The sequence below is a fragment of the Saccopteryx leptura genome, chromosome 2, assembly GCF_036850995.1.
Source record: "Saccopteryx leptura isolate mSacLep1 chromosome 2, mSacLep1_pri_phased_curated, whole genome shotgun sequence".
NCBI classification, from domain to species: domain Eukaryota; kingdom Metazoa; phylum Chordata; class Mammalia; order Chiroptera; family Emballonuridae; genus Saccopteryx; species Saccopteryx leptura.
In genome coordinates this window covers 168842537-168862235 of record NC_089504.1, presented here as the reverse complement: position 1 = coordinate 168862235, position 19699 = coordinate 168842537, and the positions used below count along the sequence as shown (strand labels likewise).

General features: G+C 46.6%; 1 pseudogene; it reads left to right on the top strand.

The window, feature by feature from the left end:
• Window positions 1–891: 891 nt before the first annotated feature.
• LOC136391670 (RNA-binding protein with serine-rich domain 1-like) lies at window positions 892–7237 on the top strand (annotated as a pseudogene).
• Window positions 7238–19699: the final 12462 nt, after the last annotated feature.

Genomic DNA, 19699 nt, shown 5'->3' with positions numbered 1-19699 from the left:
TACTTTGATTGCTCTTCTACCACCCACCATGAAAGCTGGAACGCCCACTAGTGGGCAGTAGGGAACAGGTTGACTACTACTGGTTTATACAGTATGAACTCAAATATTTGAGTTCTCTATGATGGATAGAGAGGTGCAAAGGAAGAGGATTGGATAGAAATCATAATTATAGTTAAATCTAGCTGGTGAATATTGTATTATTTTAGTTTGATTTTTATACTTCTCTGTAATTTTTTAACAAACTCATATTATATAGTTATAAATAAACAATAAGAATCTGTTTGGCATACTCATTTATTTTCCTTTTTACTATGGTAAAATATCTACATAACAAAAAATTTACCAGTTTAGCCTGACCTGTGGTGGTGCAGTGGATAAAGCATCAACCTTGAAATGCTGTGGTCGCCTTTTGAAACCCTGGGCTTGTCTGGTCAAGGCACATATGGGAGTTGAGGCTTCCAGCTCCTCCCCACCTTCTCTCTCTGTCTCTCTCTCTTCTCTCTCTCCCTCTCTGTCTCTCTCCCTTTCTCTCTCCTCTCTAAAATGAATAAATAAAATTTAAAAAAATAAAAAAAATTAAAAATTTTTTTTTACCAGTTTAATCCCTTTAAAGGATCAATGGCATTAAGTACACTCACATTATTGTGCAACCATCACTACACCCTCCACCTCCAAAAATTTTTCACCTTCCCAAACTGTGCCCACCAAACAACAACTTCCCTTTCCCCGGTCCCCAGCCCCGGCCCCACCATGCTTCTCTCTGCCTCTATGAATTTGACTTCTCTGGGAACTTACTATAAGTAGAATCAAACAGTGTGCATTCTGGATTATTTTATTTAGCATAACATCTACAAGGCTCACCCACGTTGACTTACTTTGTAAGTACCTAGCATGGCTCCTAGACTGTTAAACTGCAGAGCGAATCCACAGGGCCCAGCAAGGTCTTTGGCGTGGGACTTGGTGACTTCAGACATTCTGTTTTGGGATGTGAAGGTTCCTCATGAAAGGTCTCTGAGTGATGTTCAGAGACAATACTGGGTGTTAAATGCCCACAGCCACTGTCTCCAGCAGCCTCAAGTAGCTGAGGACACCACAATTTTATACTGCCTTGAGGAGCTGTGCGTAGAAGAAGCTAGGTCACATGTTGATTGAAGAAAGGCCTGAAAGGAGCTTTTAAAACATCTATTAAAACCTTCTCATATTACAGAGCAGAGAGAATTGAAATCAACTGCCTCCCCCACATGACGAAGGTAAAACAGTGTCATGATCTCAGCCAAAACTGTTCTTATTTCTGTAAAAACAACTGAAGTTTAAAAGGGGTACGTTTCCTTATCTTATGAAAATGATAAGGTTTCTTTTAAATATATCTGTATAAAGAAGAATTGTAAACATACTCCTTTTAAAACAGAAATTAATTAAGTATTTTAAAAGTAAAATGGTGGGAGTGAAGCATCGATGAACCTGAGGTTTCGACAGCTTCTACGCAGCAAGGCAAACCGGGAAGCTGAAAATCAGCCAACTCCCTGGGTTAGCCAAACAGTCCGTCTGATCTGCAACCTTTTTACTTTAGTTCAGAAAAGAACCTGCATAGATCAGGGTTCTCCTGTATAGATCAGAGAGAGAGAGAACCAGTAGACAATGAGTATATGGAGATTAATCATAAGAAACTGGCTCACGCAGTTTGAAGGTTGGAAAGCCCCACAACCTGCCCTCTGGGCTGCAGACCCAGGAAAGCTGGTGATGTACTTCAGTCCTAGTCTGAAGGACTGAGACCCAGGGGCGCTGATGTCCAAGGGCAGAAGATTAGAAGACATGTCCCAGCCCAATTAATGAGGCAAGAACAAAAGGGGACAAATTCCTCCATCCTCCCCCTTTTGCTCTATTTAAGCCCTAATGGACTGGGTGATGCCCATACTTATTGGAGAGGGCCGTCCACTTTACTGAGCCCGCCGTCTCAAATGTCAATCTCATCAGAACACCAAAATCTGTATTAGGAGTCTTCAGAGAAACAGAACCAATGGGAGTTATTTATTTATTTGTTTATTTGTTTGTTTGTTTAGTACACTTGACCCTGGACTACCTCCTCTCTTTTCACTCTTCTCTGTAGAACTCTGGACTTTCCAGAGGAGAAAGAGAAGAAGGAGGTGAAAGGAGATAAAGAGGTAGGAGGGAGAGGAGTGGAGACAGGAGACTCCATCTACAGGAGTTTATATCTGCCCAGAAGGAAAGAAGAAATAGGCACAAAATCACTGTTTTGCAACTTATAAGCCCAAAGCCCTTTCCTACGTACTGATAGTTAGACATGCCAAGAAACATCTATGTTTTCTGTACTTCATTTTAGAAGATAGGTCAACCCTTATTTCAACATGCAGCAGGAACATCTTGGTTATGAAAAACCTTGACTTATTTTAAACTAATGTACTGTGAAATAAACGTCTAGACTTCTAGAACCTTTCCATGTATAATAAATTTTAAGATGAGCTGTAATTCTCTTCAAACCCTGGCATGTAACCTTTGGCTCCTGTTCTCCTCTTCTGCCCATGGGCAAGATGTTTTTCTTACTATTCCTAGCTGTCACTTAGCTTGGCTAAGGAGGAGATACCGACTTCTTCCACCCACACAGCCTTGCAGCCAAAGACCCAAAATGCAGGGACTGGTCCAGTTAAAAAACTGGGCATGCAAGAACAGGTGGGCATTAAAGAACAACTCTGTTCTCCCTTAAAAAGGGGGAGAAATAGCATGTAAATATTTTATTTCAAGTTATCTTGTGCTAATTAAGGAATATAGACACCTGTCCTTAAAAAAGATTTAGCAACTACTCCTTTGGGTGGAATCCTAATAATGGACTGATATAAACAAGGAAGGACGTCTGAAAAAGAAGACTCATTCTCCAGGCACAGCTGGCATCCCTGTTCTCTCCTGGGGTCTGCTAGTGCTTCCGAGGATGCCGTGGGTGAGGGGAGAAGTGCCCAGAGGAGGAATCTCTCTAAGGGGGCATCTGTGTGACAGCACATGCAGGCAGTGTCTATAGCCGAGCTTGCACTTCAAGGGTGTCATTTTTATTCTGCGATGTGCAAATGGTCTATTCATTTCTGAAAGCATGTGTGCCAGCGTGGCTTCTGGCTCAGGGGACAGAAAATGACACAGGAGGGGAAGGAAAATGTCAAGAGCCCCAATTTCCTAATTAGGTTGTTTCCTTTCCCCACCTCAACCCACTCTCTGCCACCTTCCTCTCACTATCATTATCTGACTGCTTTGGACACAGGTTGAACTCTGTGCTACCCTGGCAGCTCCTCCAGGTCCAGTGTTTGTCTACCGCTTAAGAATTCAGGTTGCACGGCCTGTGCATTGGTGTCCTCCCCAGCTTGGCTGGGACCACCTGGCTAGGCTGTCAACTTTGAAATATGCAATCCAGAACAGGAAACAATCTCTCTGTTCAGAACTGCCCTTGGCCTGAATTAGTCAGACAGGATTTATGGGGTAAGGATGACAGAAGGGAGGAGGAGGGACCCAAGCACACAGAGGATATTAAATAAACACAAGCTAAGGTATGGCTGAGCCACAGGGCAGTGACACCGGAGAAAAGGAAGCCCCCAGACCTGTTTTAAACACAGCCTGATGGAAACTCCTACATCAAGGTGAATAACACAGGTTCATTGTCAGCAAGTGTGCCAGGCACCATCCTGGGGGCTTTCACAGACTTGGTCTCATTTGATCCTCCCAAGACACCCCCACAAGTTTATCCTATTGTTCTTCAGGTGTCCTGAGAAAACAGACTCAGAGGGGTCAACACATCCAAGGCTCTGGAGCCTTGGGTCTTCTGGCTGCATGCCCCATGGTCATCCACACTCCACAGGGAAAGAAAACCTAATCACTCTAAGACATGACCTGTTGTCATAATTAGCTTCAGTGATATAGATGTGAACATTAGGGGAACCCGGGAAAGAACTTTCTGTGCTATCTTTGAAACTGCTCTGTAAATCTAAAACTACTTCAAAATAAAAAGTTTGTTTTAAAGAAATAGGCCACAACCTGGAAGTATAAATACTTCCGGAAGGGATGTTAGACAGAAAACTTGTCCTAATCTGGCGGTGGGTGGCACAGCGCCTGCACAGACTGAGCACCTGTTTTCTTTTACAGGTGTGCAGACGTGCACAGGACAGAGAAGGAGAGGGGCAGGGATGGAGGGCGACCTGGTTTAGACGGAAGGTCAGAGAAAATGATCTACTGTACACTAATTGTAATCTTGTGCAGGTGCCCTAGGAAATGGTGACTATTAAGCTATGTATTGAAACTACTTACAGTTAGTGGTGGGTTTTTTTCTTTTTTTGGCTTTATCATGTCTTTGCAACAAAAACATCTTTAATAAAAAATTACAATTAACAGCCTTCTTAAGTCTCTAAAATGAGAAACTTTGAGATTATCTGATTTGGGGGATGGAAAAGGTATTTTGGAACCAGAGAAATTTGGATTGGAACCTCAGTTAAATGACTTTTTTAGTTATGTGATCTTGATTAAGTTGCTCAATTTCTAAACTTCAGATTTCGTATATGTAAAATAAAAGACAATCAAATGTACCAACAGGATTATGGCATTAAAATATACAAATATAGGGTATTCATTGATACATTGTAAGTGTTCAGGTTAAACATATATGAGTGACTAAATATAGATTAAGACTTGAAATGAAGTATTTATGCCTAACTTAAAAAAATTAAGCATCTATAAAGGGAAAAGCCTACTAGTTGAAAAAAAAAACAAAACACGGATAATTAAGGCACCGTTCCTTAGGGCACTGTTCCTCAGTCTCACTCAGGCAGTGTTTTCAGCTGATGCTGGATGGGGGGAGGGGGCCAGCAGGCACCGGGTCTGGGTGTTGAGTATAAACAAAATTGGGAGCAGCCGGTCACTCCACATGGTCCTGTGAGCAGAGCTGAATGTGACACAGATGTAGATTGGAGCACTGGTCTGCAAGAAGTCCCAGTGGGGCAGACTTTCTACCCATAGGCCAAGACTATGGCTGTGACTTGTTATGAGGCTCTTAAAATCTTTGCCCTCTGTCTCTGAAGGGCCCTAAGGATGTCAGAAGGGTTGTTCAAGGAGGGAATGCCAGGACCTGGGCAGTGCCCCGTTTCACAGGAAGAGCGGGAGCCCCGGGGGGTCAGGGCCTTCTGCCACATGTGGGTACGGCAGTCAGGACAAACAGCAATCTCCTTCTCCTCTGACTGAGACAGGTGGCCTTGTAAAATAAGCTATATGACCATTGTCATTACTGTTTCATAAAATTAGTGTTGGCTCAGGAAGGCAAAGGCAGACCCCTAGCCTGAATCGATCATCCAGAATCAGGGTCCCCAGTGCCTGTGACCTGGACAAAGGTCTGCCTGTCATTTACTTAGATTTTTTTTTTCTCACTTGCTCAGTCCTCACAGCAAAACAATGCCAACATTGTCACAGAGAAGCCCATGCCTGGGCCAACTTCTTCTCCCATAAAATGTCAGCGTGAGGGTCTGGGGATGAACTCAATCTGTGGTTCCCCAGTCTGTCTGAACTTAAGTCAGCTATTTAAAAATATGTTACATGAACAGACTATTAGAATGGACCTAGAAATTTGAATTTTTTAACTTCTCTCTGGGTGACTGGCTGATAATCAGTTTGGGTTGGGACTCACTGAACCCCATAATCTACCAGATCCCTTTGGTCTAGAACATTTTAGATTATAGAAACCCAGACCCTCCCTTAAACCATGATTGTCAGCCCCATCTGTGTAGGACGCTTAGAAATCATTTAACAACCTGAGGCAGTTCTATAGTGAAAGGAGCTATCTTACTTGCCCCTGCCCAGTTTTGCCTAAGTTGCCTTTAATATTTCTCATCTGCCCTCCTCAAATCACTTGGCATCAGGAGGCAACCAATATACCTTGGTCATGTCTGTTCAAGGTGTGGTCCGCAGAGCAGAGGCACGCTTGTCGCCTAGGAGCTTGGTGGGACCACAGGCTCCAAAGCCCCACACCATCCATTTCACCAGGGTTCCCAGGTGGCTCAGGTGTACAGTCAAGTGTTGTTCTCAACTTGGTTGTACTTTAGAACCATCTGGAGAGAGAATGGGAGGAGGTCTGGTGGCAGGAAGATACTGCACTTTGGCGTAAATTGCAATCGATTAGGGTTCATTTCTCAGACTCAAGTTAGAAGTAAGAGTTCAGATAAGGGAGGCCACCATTGCAGAAGGGGAGAATAGATTTATCAGGAGTGAAAAAGAAGAGCTTGCTAAGAGTCAAAGAAAATAATAAAAAGCCCAGCACTGGGGCTTCTTCTCCCTACCATATGCAAAGACCACTCTGATGAGAAGTCCAAGAATCACTCTAAAGATAAAGAGGCCACCAAGGAGTCAAGTGAGGAGGATTGTGGCAGGGATAAAACTCGAAAGAGGCACACTTCCAGTGGTAGCAGCAACAGCACACTAGGTCCTGGTCCAGCTCTACGTCCAGCTCGGGCTCCAGCACCAACATCAGCTCGAGCAGTGGCTCTAGCTCCCCGTCGGCACCAAGCCGCTCTGGAAGTCCCAGCACATCCCACAGCTCCAGCTCTAGAAGCTCCTCTGGTTCTCGAAGTCCTTCTCAGAGTAGACATGACAACAAGCGGCGTTCCCACTCCAAATCCAAACCACCCAAAAGAGATGAAAAGGAAAGGAAAAAGCAGAGCCCTTCTCCTAAACCCATCAAAGTACACATTGGGAGGCTTACCAAGAATGTGACCAAGGATCACATTATGAAGATATTCTCCACCTATGGAAAAATTAAAATTATTGATATGCCTGTAGAAAGGATGCACCCTCATCTATCTATAGCAAAGGTCAGGAAACTTTTTGGCTGAGAGAGCCATGAACGCCACATATTTTAAAATGTAACTCCATGAGAGCCATACAACGACCCTTGTACGTTATGCATTATCCAATAAAAATTTGTTGTCCCGAAGGACAGCTGTGATTGGCTCCAGCCACCTGCAACCATGAACATGAGCGGTAGAAAATGAATGGATTGTAATACATGAGAATGTTTTATATTTTAAACATTATTACTCTTTTTATTAAAGATTTGTCTGTGAGCCAGATGCAGCCATCAAAAGAGCCACATTTGGCTCACGAGCCATAGGTTCCAGACCCCTAATCTATAGGCTATGCATACGTGGAATTTGAGAATCCAAATGAAGCCGAGAAGGCACTGAAGCATATGGATGGATGACAAATTGATGGCCAGGAAATCACTGCCACCACTATGCTGGCCCCCCGGGGGGCTTAGATCACCCCCAGGAGATTCAGCCCTCCCAGGAGAACGTTGCCGCCACCTCCCGTGTGGTGCCAGTCACCACCACGAATAAGGAGAAAGTCACGCTCCCTGCGGCACAGGGTCCTGTGCCTTGGCGATTCCGTTCTCCTGGCCGTCGCCGCCACTGAAGCTCTGCCCCATAACTGATATCCCATCCAGCTCAGTTCTGTCACTTTTCTAGCTAAAGGAGATTCAGTAGAAAACGAATCCTCAGGGGCAGACGGCAGAAGTATGTTGGTTTGGGGATGTGCCTGCAAAGATGTCTCCCAGCGTCCTGGCTGGAAAGCTCCCACGTTTCCAGTCCCTGAGAGTCAATGCAGTGGCAATGCCACCCCTGCCTGGGAACACGTGTTTTCATTCTGCAGATGACCTACGGCCAGTCTAGCAGCCTGGGGACCCTTCAGGAAAGCTGCTTTCATGCAGCTGCCAGTCCTGTTAACCTAGCCCTGCTTCCCTGCTTGAGTCCTCTGACCTCTAGGGTCAAATATCCCATGTTAATTGATGTAAAGGGTTCTGTCTTTACATGGACTTGTGCACATACACCCATACCCTACATCTCCTTTCTCTCTGAAACTGGTGAGCAAGTTGAGAGCTAGCTCTACAGTGTCATCACAGACCCCCACCCACATCCCTGTCATGGTGGTCTTTGGAGTTACCTTGGCAACATGTACATTGCTTTTTTGGCTTTTATTGTACAGTCAGTACTATAAATTTTCTGTTTTGAGTTTTTATGTAACTCTATAGCATTTTAGATAATGTGTTTAGACTTTGTTGTACAGAGTAAAAGGATTGTGTTGAATAAAAAAATAAAAAAGAATCATCTGGAGAGTTTTAAAAAATGCTGAAGTTTGAGTCCCAATGCCTAGGATTACTTTAAATTCTGCAGGGGATTCTAATGTGCAGTAAGCAAGAACTAGAGTGATTTAATATAAAGTCAAGTGAGATTCGCTTAGGGGAGGGTTGTAGTGAGGGGCTCCGTGTACGCTCACTGGCTTGGTTCCTTCCCTTCATTAAACTGATGGACACATCTGGGTTGGGGATGAGACAAAGAACTGAAGAATTCTTCCACAAGTCGGGTCGGCTCAGAACCCCACCCATCAAAGCAGGAGAGAAGAGCAGAGGACATCAGGATGTTAACTGTCTCCCTGGAATTCAGATTTCCTCTGGAGCCTACACATAGATAGACCAGCACTTTCCAGAACGGCACTGGTTTCTCCCCTGCCTTGAGGGGAGTGCGCCCAAATCATCAGAGACCCACGAGACCACATCCCCACAACACAGGTGCCTCTCTCCCTCTAATAGAAAGTTGTTTCTTATACTCTAATTTAAACATATTCTTTATGTGTCAGAAGCTAAGGATGTGTTCTGTGTCTAGTGCTATGTAACAATAGTCCCTTTGGGAAAATTACCATAAGGCTCTATGTAAAATTTCAGTTCTGTGGCTTTCAACTGAACATGACTCCCAGTACAGGCAGACTCTCCCTGAGCTCTGACCTCCCCCACAGTCGGACTTGACAGCATCCAGCAGGCGATGGCCTGGGCCCCATCCTTCCACGTGGGCCAGGGAGGGCTGAGTGGTGAGTCTGAAGGCTTGGGCTTGACTTTGTTTTAGACAGAATGTCTCACCTGTGTTCTATCTACCCCAGTCTTTTGAACTTGGAAAGAAGTCATACTGGGAGTGAAGATTAGTGAGACAAAGGTACAAGGCACCCTTCACAAAGTCATGAGGGATTTCTCCCAAGTCTGCAGGCCTGTGAGACTAGCTGTACAGCTGTCCCTGAGCTCTGGGCCAGCCTCTGGTCTTCTCAGTGCCATGGGGAAATCTTTCCGCAGCTTGGCCCCAGGAAGCTCTGGGACAGGGAAGATACTGATTTCCATTCTCATGACTTTCCAATGAACCCCAAGGAGCAGGTGAGGCTCAGATAAGCTTCAACAAATAACCCGGCTCTGGAAAGGTAGCAGCTTCAAGTCCTCGTGCATCAGAATGGGGGATGCCTCTTTCCACACAACTCAGTGTGAGATTCTTAGAAAAGACACTTGAGGCCCTGGCCAGTTGGCTCAGTAGTAGAGTGTCAGCCTGGCTTGTGGATGTCCCAGCTTTGATTCCTGGTCAGGGCACACAGAAGCAACCATCTGTTTCTCCACCCTTTCCTCTCTCCCTTCTCTGTCTCTCTTGCTCTCTCTTTCCTTCCTGCAGCCATGGTTCAGTTGGAGCAAGTTGGGCCTGGGAACTGAAGATGGCTCCATAGCCTCACCTTAGGCACTAAAATAGCTCAGTTGCTGAGCAACAGAGCAGCAGTCCCAGATGGGCAGAGTATCACTTGGTAGGGGGCTTGCCAGATGGATCCCTGTAGGTCAGGGTGCATGCAGGAGTCTGTCTCTCTGCTTCCCCACTTCTCATTTAAGAAAATAAAATAATTTTTAAAATTAAAAAAAAAAAAGACACTTGAAACACCAAGTAAAAAGCACCAAATGAGTTAACACTCCCAAAGCATCTTCACTGGAAAATGGGTTCCCCTTGTTCTGTTTTCCTGACTGCCTTTTTTGGAGGAACTATGCCTTGCTTCAAGGCGGGGAGAGCCCACAGAGGACTTGGCTGTGTCAGAGGGGACAGATGTGGGGTGTGGAGGACAAAGGGCCACAGCTGTGATGAGGGTGCCAGTCAGCCTCCCTCGGCTGGCCTCCCACCTGACCTCACATTGGCTTTCTGTGTGAGTTGAGTTGTGGGGGAGCCAGGCTGAGCTGATGGTCAGGTCATTGCGTCCTGGGGCTGCCCTCCCTGATGCCTCATTGTGATCCTGAGGAAGGTTCTCTGCCTCTGGCTCCACTGGCTTCTCAGCAAATGAAGTGTGAGGTCTTGGTGACAACTAAGAATGCTTTCACAGTTCACAATGCTGTGACTTCTTGGAAACATACAACTCAGGATAGAAAAAAGGAAAATATACTGGTGAGAGTGAAAGATGCTATTTTAGGACAAAAAATAGTATTTGAGGTGACTCTAAGGAAGTATTTTTTTTTTTAAGTTTTGGACAGAAGCAACCAAAAATGACTGCATTTAAAAAGAGAGCCCAGAAAGTGTTGACATGGCCAAACTGAGAGGGGTTTGCCTTGGAACCTGTCACCAAAGCCTGAGCAGTCAGGGGAACCACCTGGGGCACTGTGATGCTGGTGGCCGAGGCCAAGCAGGTTCACCTTGGATTCATGCAGATGGTAGAGGAACTGTGGAGCTGGAAAGGGTTGGACCATTCCCATTTGTTAGAGGCTTACAAAGACAGATGAGCAAATAAACAAAGGAAAAGCTGCTTTTAGCAGTGGAGGGCAAAGGATCAGGAAAACCACACCTCACAGTGGTGGGAGAGCAATCTGGGAGAATCGCCCCTGAGGGAAAGCATCCATAGCTTTTCATAGGGACACACACACAGCTTTCTTCCACGTGCTCACACATTAATTGCACAAAGGGCTTGCAGCCGATAAACCAGTAAGCAAGCCTAACTAACATAGCTGTTTCCCACACAATCCACCCCTTTACGGTTGCTCACCTCACAATCTATGCAACAGGTATCTTCCATGATGGTCCCTGTATGAGGAGTGAGGTACATTATAGAAACAGTACAGACTACAGCAACAGAATTACAAACACTATGGGTGAAATGAAAGAGTGGTCAGTGGCACCAAGAGAGGCAAGTCCTTCCCTTCTGGCAGAACACAGAACAGAGTTCTGTCCACAACACAGTAGCTGGTACCAGAGGCCAGTCTGGGCAGGTGTACCAAACCTTATTGGCCTGCATACCAGGATCTGCTGGTTCAAGGTGCAGCAAAATGGGAGAAGTCATTATTGGCCATAAAGAAATTACAAAGCTGCCCTTCATAGTGCTGTCCCCCTGAGCACTCAAGGGATAATACACTTCTATCTTAGGCGACCAGGTGCTGGCTGCCCAGGGAGTGAACTGGAGGTCCACCTCTATCCCTGTACCCCACGGTGCCAACAAGACCACCCATCATAGGTGGGGGTCCTGTACAGTCCAGGGCCATGTCCACTGAAGCCGTTGGCCTTTAAGGAGGGCAGTTGGGGCAGGCAAGAGCACATTGCCTTGCTGTTCAGAGCCCCGCTTGAGCAAAGCGTCCTTGGTGTGTATCTGCAACTGGATGGGAGCAGCTTCCCAGTGCAGGAGGGCCTCCACTGGAGCTGCTGCCCCTCCCCCCTATTGAGATCTCTCATTCAAAATCCGGAGTACTGTCCATAAGTGGAGTGTCCATCCAGTAAGGGAGCTGGTGCCCCCCTCCTGTCGCAGTCCCTGCTTTAAGAGTCCATTGTACCGCTCAGTGATACCAGCAGCCTGGGGGTGGTAGGGAACATGGTACTTCCAGTCCACCCCCAGCTCTTGAGCCCATTGTCTCACCATTAAACCAGTGAAATGGGTGCCATTGTCACTTTCAAGGACTAGTGGCCACCCGTACGCAGCATTCAGGTGGTCCAGAACCTGTATGACTGCCCTCTGGCCTGGGTAAGCAGCAAGCAGACCAGTGGCAGTATCTACACAGGTGACTGTATACTGGTACCCGTTTGACTTTGGTAAGGGTCCAGTGTTATCTATCTGCCACCGTGTCAGTGAAACACGACCTTTCTGGATCTGTCCAGGTTGACACCAGTGGTCTCTGAGGTGCTCCTTGGAACACACTGCACATTGCTCACAGGCTGCAAGTACCTCTGCATAGGACACAGGCAAGTTTCATGCCTCAACCCTAGCCCACATATTTTTCTGTCCTGCAAAGAGCAGATGCCGGTGGAGCCACTGCACCACATCACCTGCGGGTGCAGTCTCCAACCATCACACCCTTGCCAAAATGTCTACCTCATTATTCCCAGGATGAGCTAGAGGGGCATGCCCTGTGACATGATATACTGTCACCTGTTTCTGGTGTCCTATTTTCCATAAGTCCTGCCACATGGCCTGACCCAATAGTGGATGGTGCATTACTATCCACTGGTTAATGTGTCACAATAGCCCAGCTGTTGATGCAAATCACCAGAGGTGAAGGTTCATTATGGGAAACTAGCCATATGGCTCTTAATTTCACCCATTGGCTGCTTTGGCCTGTATCTGTGTCCATCCAAGTAGTCTCAGTGGCCGGATGGAAGGCTATGGCCATCCACTTGGCCAGTTGGCCCCTGCTGGAATCTTCAGTGTACCAGGCATCCTCAGGGATAGGTGGGTGCCCTCCTGGTAGGGACTGACTTCAGGTTCTGCCTCCTGGGCTCCAGCTGCACCTGACTCTAAGGTCGCATAGGTGACTGGACCCAAGACTTCCTGCATTTCTGCCCTCAATGCGCTGGTGCTAAGAGCACAGCATTGTTGCAAGTATGCACCCCACTTGGCCAGGGTGGAGGTTTGGGCCATACCACTACAAGGTTTGGTTGTCCAATCTCTCACCCATCCTGAAATAGGGTATGTTGTTTTGACTGTAACTGGAGTTGTAGCCGTAATACTCCCAGTGGCTAGGAGGACAGTATGCACAGCTGTCAACTGTTTCTCCACTAATGAGTAAAGGACTTTCCACAATTGGGACCAAATCCCAATAGGTTGCAGTAAGCGCTCTCTGTCCCTTGCCATGAGCCCCAGCCAAAGGTCTCAGAGGTTACCTGGACATCAAGCTCACAGGGCCTGGCAGGATCAAACACATTCAAGACCTGTGCCACCTTGACAGTTCTCTTAGCTGCTGCAAACACACCTTGTGCCTGCTCAGTTCAATCCAGCAAACCCCCATCAGAATAAGATCATGTAAGGCACACAGTAACTGAGCCAAAGTGGGCACGAATGCTCGCCAATACCCCAACAGACCTAAGAATTCCTGTAACTGTTTTACTGTAGTGGACATGGGGGATGCTTGGATAAGATCCAATGCATCTGTGCAGGATCTACAACTGTGTCAGGAATAATTTTTGTCTTATGCGACCAGACAACCCCCAGGAACTTAACAGATAACCCAGGTCCTTATAATTTGCCCTCATTGACCGCCCAGCCACACACTTTCAAATTGGATAGCAGGGTAGGGACTGCTTGCTCCAATTCTGGAAGAAAGTCACCAGTTAGCATAATATCATCGATATAATGGTAAATGCAAACTGCCTCTGGCTGTTTCCATTTAGCCAGGTCAGCAGCCACCAGCCCATGACACATGGTGGGGCTATGCAAATAGCCCTGGGGTAACACTGTAAAGGTCCATTATCTCCCTTCCCAAGTGAAGGCAAATTGGTCTTAACTCTTTGCAGCTTTATCAATAGAGAAAAAGGCGTTAGCCAAACCTGCCATGAAGTGGTATGTCCCCAACTCATGGCTTAGCCAATACATCAGGTTAGCTATAAAGGGAACAGCAGTGTGCAAAGGGGGAACACCTATTAAATTCTCTGTAATCTACCGTCATTTGCCAGGTTCCATCTGGTTTTTGCACAGGCCATAACCGGGGAGTTGTAAGGGCAGTGCACCGGCCAGATGATCCCCTCTTTTTTTTGTTTGAGCATCATCCCTGTAATTTCTTCATAACCGCCTGGCAGGCTGTGCTGCTTTGTGGTAGTCGCATGCTGGGGAATGGGTAATTGCAAGAGGAATGTGCTGCATGTCCCCGCAACACTGCCTTCATGACCTGGACCTGCAGGAGGAACTCCCTGGCTGTGGTTTCCAACCACAGTCCTTGTAAGATATCTGTCCCCAAAATATATTCAGGAATAGGAGATGCATATACCTTGTATGGCTTAGGTTGATGCTTTATCTACTGTGCCACCACAAGTCAGGCCTTATATGGCTTCAGAGGCAGTCTTTCTATCCCCAATGGAATAGTTATTGGCTTCACTCAAATAGTTTGGCCCCCATAACGATCAGTGGCCACTGAGGTCCCAGCAAACCGCTCTGGGTTCCCAGAGAGGAGGGAACATTCTGCACCTGTTATCCACCAAGGTCAATACCCATTGTGCATTACCAGTGGATTGCCAGTTCCATGTGGGACCTCCAGTCCCCACCCATCTTTGTTAGATGGGTCCCTCAGCTTTTCCATTATTCAAACTGGAGCAATGGGTTTTGGGGATCATCATCTCTCTCAATTGTATATCCATCATATAATCTTGTAACTGTGCCACTGTGCACCAACCATTTTGTTAGTAGCTGCTGGGGCCATTCATCTCAGTGGCTGGAACTTCTATTCTGGTTTAAGTGGCTGCCAGAGCTCCAAAAGAACTTGATTAGACTTGACATCTAATTTCTCCCTAATTTAGGAGAAATTCTCCCTAAATTAGATGGCTGAAATTGCCATCTAATTTCAGCTTCCAGGGCAAATTTCTCCAGCCACAATCAATTCTACCCACATCTGTGTTCGGGTAACCTTTGCAGACCCATTTCTCTTGTCAGTCGGCATGGGCAGCAGCCCTCACAGCTCTATGATTCTGTGCTGCCTCCAGCTCCCCCAAATCTGCAACCATCTCTGTAACCCACATAGGGGCTCAAGATAGCCACTAGTGACCCAAAAAGGGCTGATGGGACACTACAGAGAATCAGGTCCTTCATCCCTGCCATAAACACTTCCTCATTTGGCCCACAGGACCTTGGGTTGAAAGCAGCATTCTTCATACTTGGTTTCTGTAGGACCTGGGGCAGGTCCGTATATGTCTGCCACCAACTCACTGCCCCTGGCAAGTCTCCAGCATTCTGCCAGACTGTACAAATGCCAGCCATCACCCACTCTAATAAGGTATAGTTTCCTGGGTTGTCATGGCAGTTCTGAAGATGCTGCCTCAAGGAGGAGTGCATGGTAATAGCAGTTAATTTCTCCATCTCTGTTCCAGAGGGCATGATGTCCCACAACTGAAGCAATGAGGCTGCCAGGGGCTCAGTGGGTTTCTGCTTGAATTTCACTCTGAACTCCATTAGCTCTGCCTGGTGTAGGGCCACACCACAGAGTGCTCCACTACCTGCAGAGGGGGCTGTGGCTGACCTTGATGGACTTTTGGCTGCTGGGTTTTTACCTTCTAGGCAACTGCAGACCACAGTTTCAATCCAAACCTCCCCCTCAGAAAAGGAGGAGTTAGAAACTCTTGCTCCTACTGCCTCAGAGCCACTCCACTGGCATGGATACAGCTCTGTCTTCAGCACCCGCTTTGGCTCCTGTGGCTGCCAGCTCTCAGCCTGAAGCTGAGACTCGAGCTCTTGAACCCACAGTTGGTTCTTTAACAACTGTCGTTGCCAATGTTCAGCTTCCAGGGCAAATTTCAGCTGATGAAACCATAATTCCTTTTCCAGAGACAGACCATTCCAGTTTCAGGCACTGTTGGTGCTCAGCCTGCATTTCCCACTGCAGCTCTCAAACCCAGTAGGCCTTCTTCTCCAGCTCTCTTTCCAGTTCACGCCATTGCTGGTACTCAGCCTGCAGCCTGACCTGCAGTTCTTCAATCTGAAACTCTTTTTCCAGTGATCATTTCAGCTCATGCCATTGTTGGCACTTGGTCTGCAGCTCATCCTGGAGCTTTTGACCTTGGGCAACTTCTCGCAAAGAGTTCTTGGTTTCTTCTTGCAGCACTCTAAAAAATACCCAGCCCACAGTCCCCAAAAGGACAGTCATGGGGAACCATATCCTCAATCTGATCCTTCCAGGGTGTTAGTGGCTCCATACGGATCTGATCCGAATCCTGCCAGAAATGCCCGATGTAATGCTGGTGGTTGAGGCCAGGCAGGTTCTCATTGAATTCGGGCAGACGGTAGAGAAACTACAGAGCTGGAACGCATCAGGCCATACCTGTTTATTGGAGGCTCGCAAAGACAGGCGAGCAAATAAACAGAGTAAAACTTGCTTTTCACAGTGGAGGGCAAGGAGTCAGGAAAACTGCACCTTGCAGTGGCAGGAGAGCAATCTGGGAGAATTGCCCCTGAGGGAAAGCACCCATTGCTTTCAGAGATACACATGTGGCTTTCTGCCCTGTGCTCCAGCACTAATTGTGCACAGTGCATGTAGCCAGTCAGCCAGCAAGCAAGCCTAACACAGATCATGATTATTGGCATGTCTGCTGGCCGCTGCCTGCTCAGACTAGAAGCATAAAGGACACAGGAGAGGAGAGACAGACAGATAGTGACAGAAAGAGAGAGAGATTCTGAAAACAATTCCACATTTTATTCATTTTTGCTGAGTGCCTACCATGTGCTAGAGACTCTGCTAGATCCTGGAAAAATGACATCTAATTTTGACAGCTAAGGATCAACTCTTTTTTTTTCCATGAAAGAGATATATGGAGAGAGAGGGACAGACAGGGATAGACAGACAGGAAGGGAGGGAGATGAGAAGCATCAATTCTTCGTTGCGGCACCTTCGTTGTTCAGTGATTGCTTTCTCACACATGATTTGACTGGGGGGCTCCAGCAGAGCGAGTAACTCTTTGCTCAAGCCAGTGACCTTGGGCTTCAAGCCAGTGACCTTTGGGCTCAAGCCAATGACCATGTGGTCATGTCTATGATCCCACACTCAATCCGGTGACCCTGAGCTCAAGCTGGATGAGCCCGCACTCAAGCTGACAAACTTGGGATTTTGAACCTGGGTCCTCACCATCCCTGACTGATGCTCTATCCACTATGCCACCACCTGGTCAGGCAGAGGATCAACTCTTGACTTTAATGATAGTGGTGCCCTATTAGGTACACCTACCAGGGGCTGCAATTCTTTACTGGGCATGCATTTTCCTGTTTGAGCCATACAGCAGGGCCATGAGCTGAGCTGCCCTGGGCAGTGGACCAGTGGGCCTGGGAACATGGACACTGAAGCCAGACCACCAGGGTTCCAATCCTGCCTTGGACACTTATCAGTTGTGTGACCCTGAATGTAATCTCTCTGTTGCTCAGTTTCTTCATCTATAAACTAATATCTACCTTATAAGATTTCTGTGAAGATTAAATTGGCTGATATTTATGAAGCACCTAGGAAAGTGATTGGCATATAGTAAGTGCCCTCTAAGTGTTGACTATTATGACCATTGTTCCCATATTACCTAAAGAGGGGAATCCCACAGCAGCAGAGCGAGGCTCTGAGTCAGGCTCTAAAAAATCACAGCAACCTAGGCAGGCTTATCCCAAATATTTCTTATTTGGGGTTATTGTCAAGAATATCTCCTCTAGAAGTGTGTGCAGAGTTTGTCTGTCACCTGAGGCCACCAACAGGTAGTTTGTCTGCATGGGGTTCTGTGTTATGGGCTGTGGACAGAGACCACCACTCCCTGAGACCCAGACAGAGATGAGTGGCTAGAGCCAGACAGTGTTCGGGCTTGGTAAGCCTGGATATCATGGCATTCCAGCATTCGCAGATCACTCCAAATGGCTAGCACCTCCAGAACCCAGTAATCTATGTCAGCTTTCCAGAAATTTCCTTATACTTTTTTGGGGAATGATGCTTCTCTGTTGCCTCCAGGTGTCAAAAATTTAGAGATCATTTTAAAAGTACTGACACTTGGCCCTAACCCCTCAATATTCTAAATTAGCTGGTCTGGAAAATGGCCTGGGCATCACCATCTGTTCCAAGTTCTCCAATGACCCGAAGGTGCAGCCAAATGTGAGCACCACTAGCCTGAGCGGTCCTCTGATGGCAGATGTGACTGTCCCCAGCAATCCTTATTTTCTTCCTAACCTCCAGCAGGGCTAGCTGGCTTAAGGGCCCCAGCCTCTACCACAGCAAGATGTGTCTGTGTGACTTATTGCTGTGACAATGAGGTGTGCCTCTTTCGGGTCTTGGCCACCTCCCTCTCTTCAGACTCTCTCCACAAGATGGAGAGTAGACCCAGAGTAAGGGCTGCAGCTTTAGCTTCACAGGCAGGAGCCTCTCTCCAGGCCAGGAAGCAATGATGTCGACAAGCCTGCATGCCAGCACCATCTTGGAGAGTGGTCACCCACCTGCCCTGGGTCGCTGTAACTGGGAGACAAGTGAAATTCCATCTCTTTGAACCTTTGTGATTTTAAGTCTTTTTGTTGAAGCAGCTAAGCCTATATATCCTAGGAAAGGCCTAGTTGATTGCTTTCAAGTAGGGATAAGTGTCCCAGTCACTTAACAAACTTTAAAAAATTCAGATGCCCAGGAATCCCCTCAGCTCTAGCAAATCAACAAGACTGAGGACAGACAAGGTCATCTGTAGTTTTAGTGGGATTTTTGTTTGCTTTTAAATTCTTTATTCATTGCTAATGACAGAATGAAATGAAATATTTTTGATCAAATTAATTTGATAGAAACTCAGATAGCCAACTAGCCACATGCACAGGAAGTAAAATACCAATAAGCTAATCACTAAGAGGAATCAAGAGAAAATGCCAGTTTTGCCTCCTCATTGCTTTCCTTCTGTCCTTCCTCTAGTTATCTATCAAGCATATACTATGTGATCCTCTCTTTTCTTAAGACTATTTTTTTAGGGAAGTGTTAGGTTCACAGCAAAATTGAGAGGATAGTGCAGAAATTTCCCATAGACTCCCTGCCCCTCCCATACGCACACCTCCCTGTTATCAACATCCCCCCCAGAGCGGCCCATCTGTTATGCTCGAGGAGCCTATTCTGACAAGTTGTCATCACCCAGAGTTCACAGTTTACGTTACAGCTCATACTTGGTGTTGTACATTCTGTAGGCTTGGGAAAATGTGCCGTGACTTGCATCCATCATTATGGTATTGCACAGGGTATTTTCACTGCCCTGAACACCCTCTGCACTCATCTCATCCCCCACCGGCCCCTCACGAGCCATGGCAGTCACTGGTACTTTCACCATCTCCATAGTTTTGCCTTTTCCAGGATGTCATATATATGGACTTATACAAAATATAACTTTCCCAGATTGGTTTCTTTCACCTAGCAATATGTGTGTAAGTTTCTACCATGTCTTTCTGTGGCTTGATACCTCATGTCTTTTTATTGCTAAATAATATTCCATTGGCTGCAGATATCACATTTTATTTAGCCATTCATCCACTGAAGGACATTTTGGTTGCCTCCAAATTTTGGACAATTAGGAATAAATTACAAATAAGCAGTTATAAACACTCATGTGTGGGTTTTTGTGTAGACTTAACTTTTCAACTCACCAGGAACACGATTGCTTGATCAGACATTAGTTATTTTTAAAGCTCCGCAGGTGAGTTTAATGCCCATCCTGGCAAGTCTCTGGGAGGGAAACAGCCAAGACTGTTTGCTCCATGGACTATTTGCTCAGGCCTCTCGAGGCAGGAACACACAATGCACTGAGCCCAGGGCGGGGTGCAGTCTGGCTCCCTTCTGTTCCCTAGCAGCACCTCAAGTGGCACTGGCCCCACGAAGGGTTCTGTGTGCCTTTTCCAGCTAATTCCAGTGAGCCAATAAGCAGAGGGGCGTAGA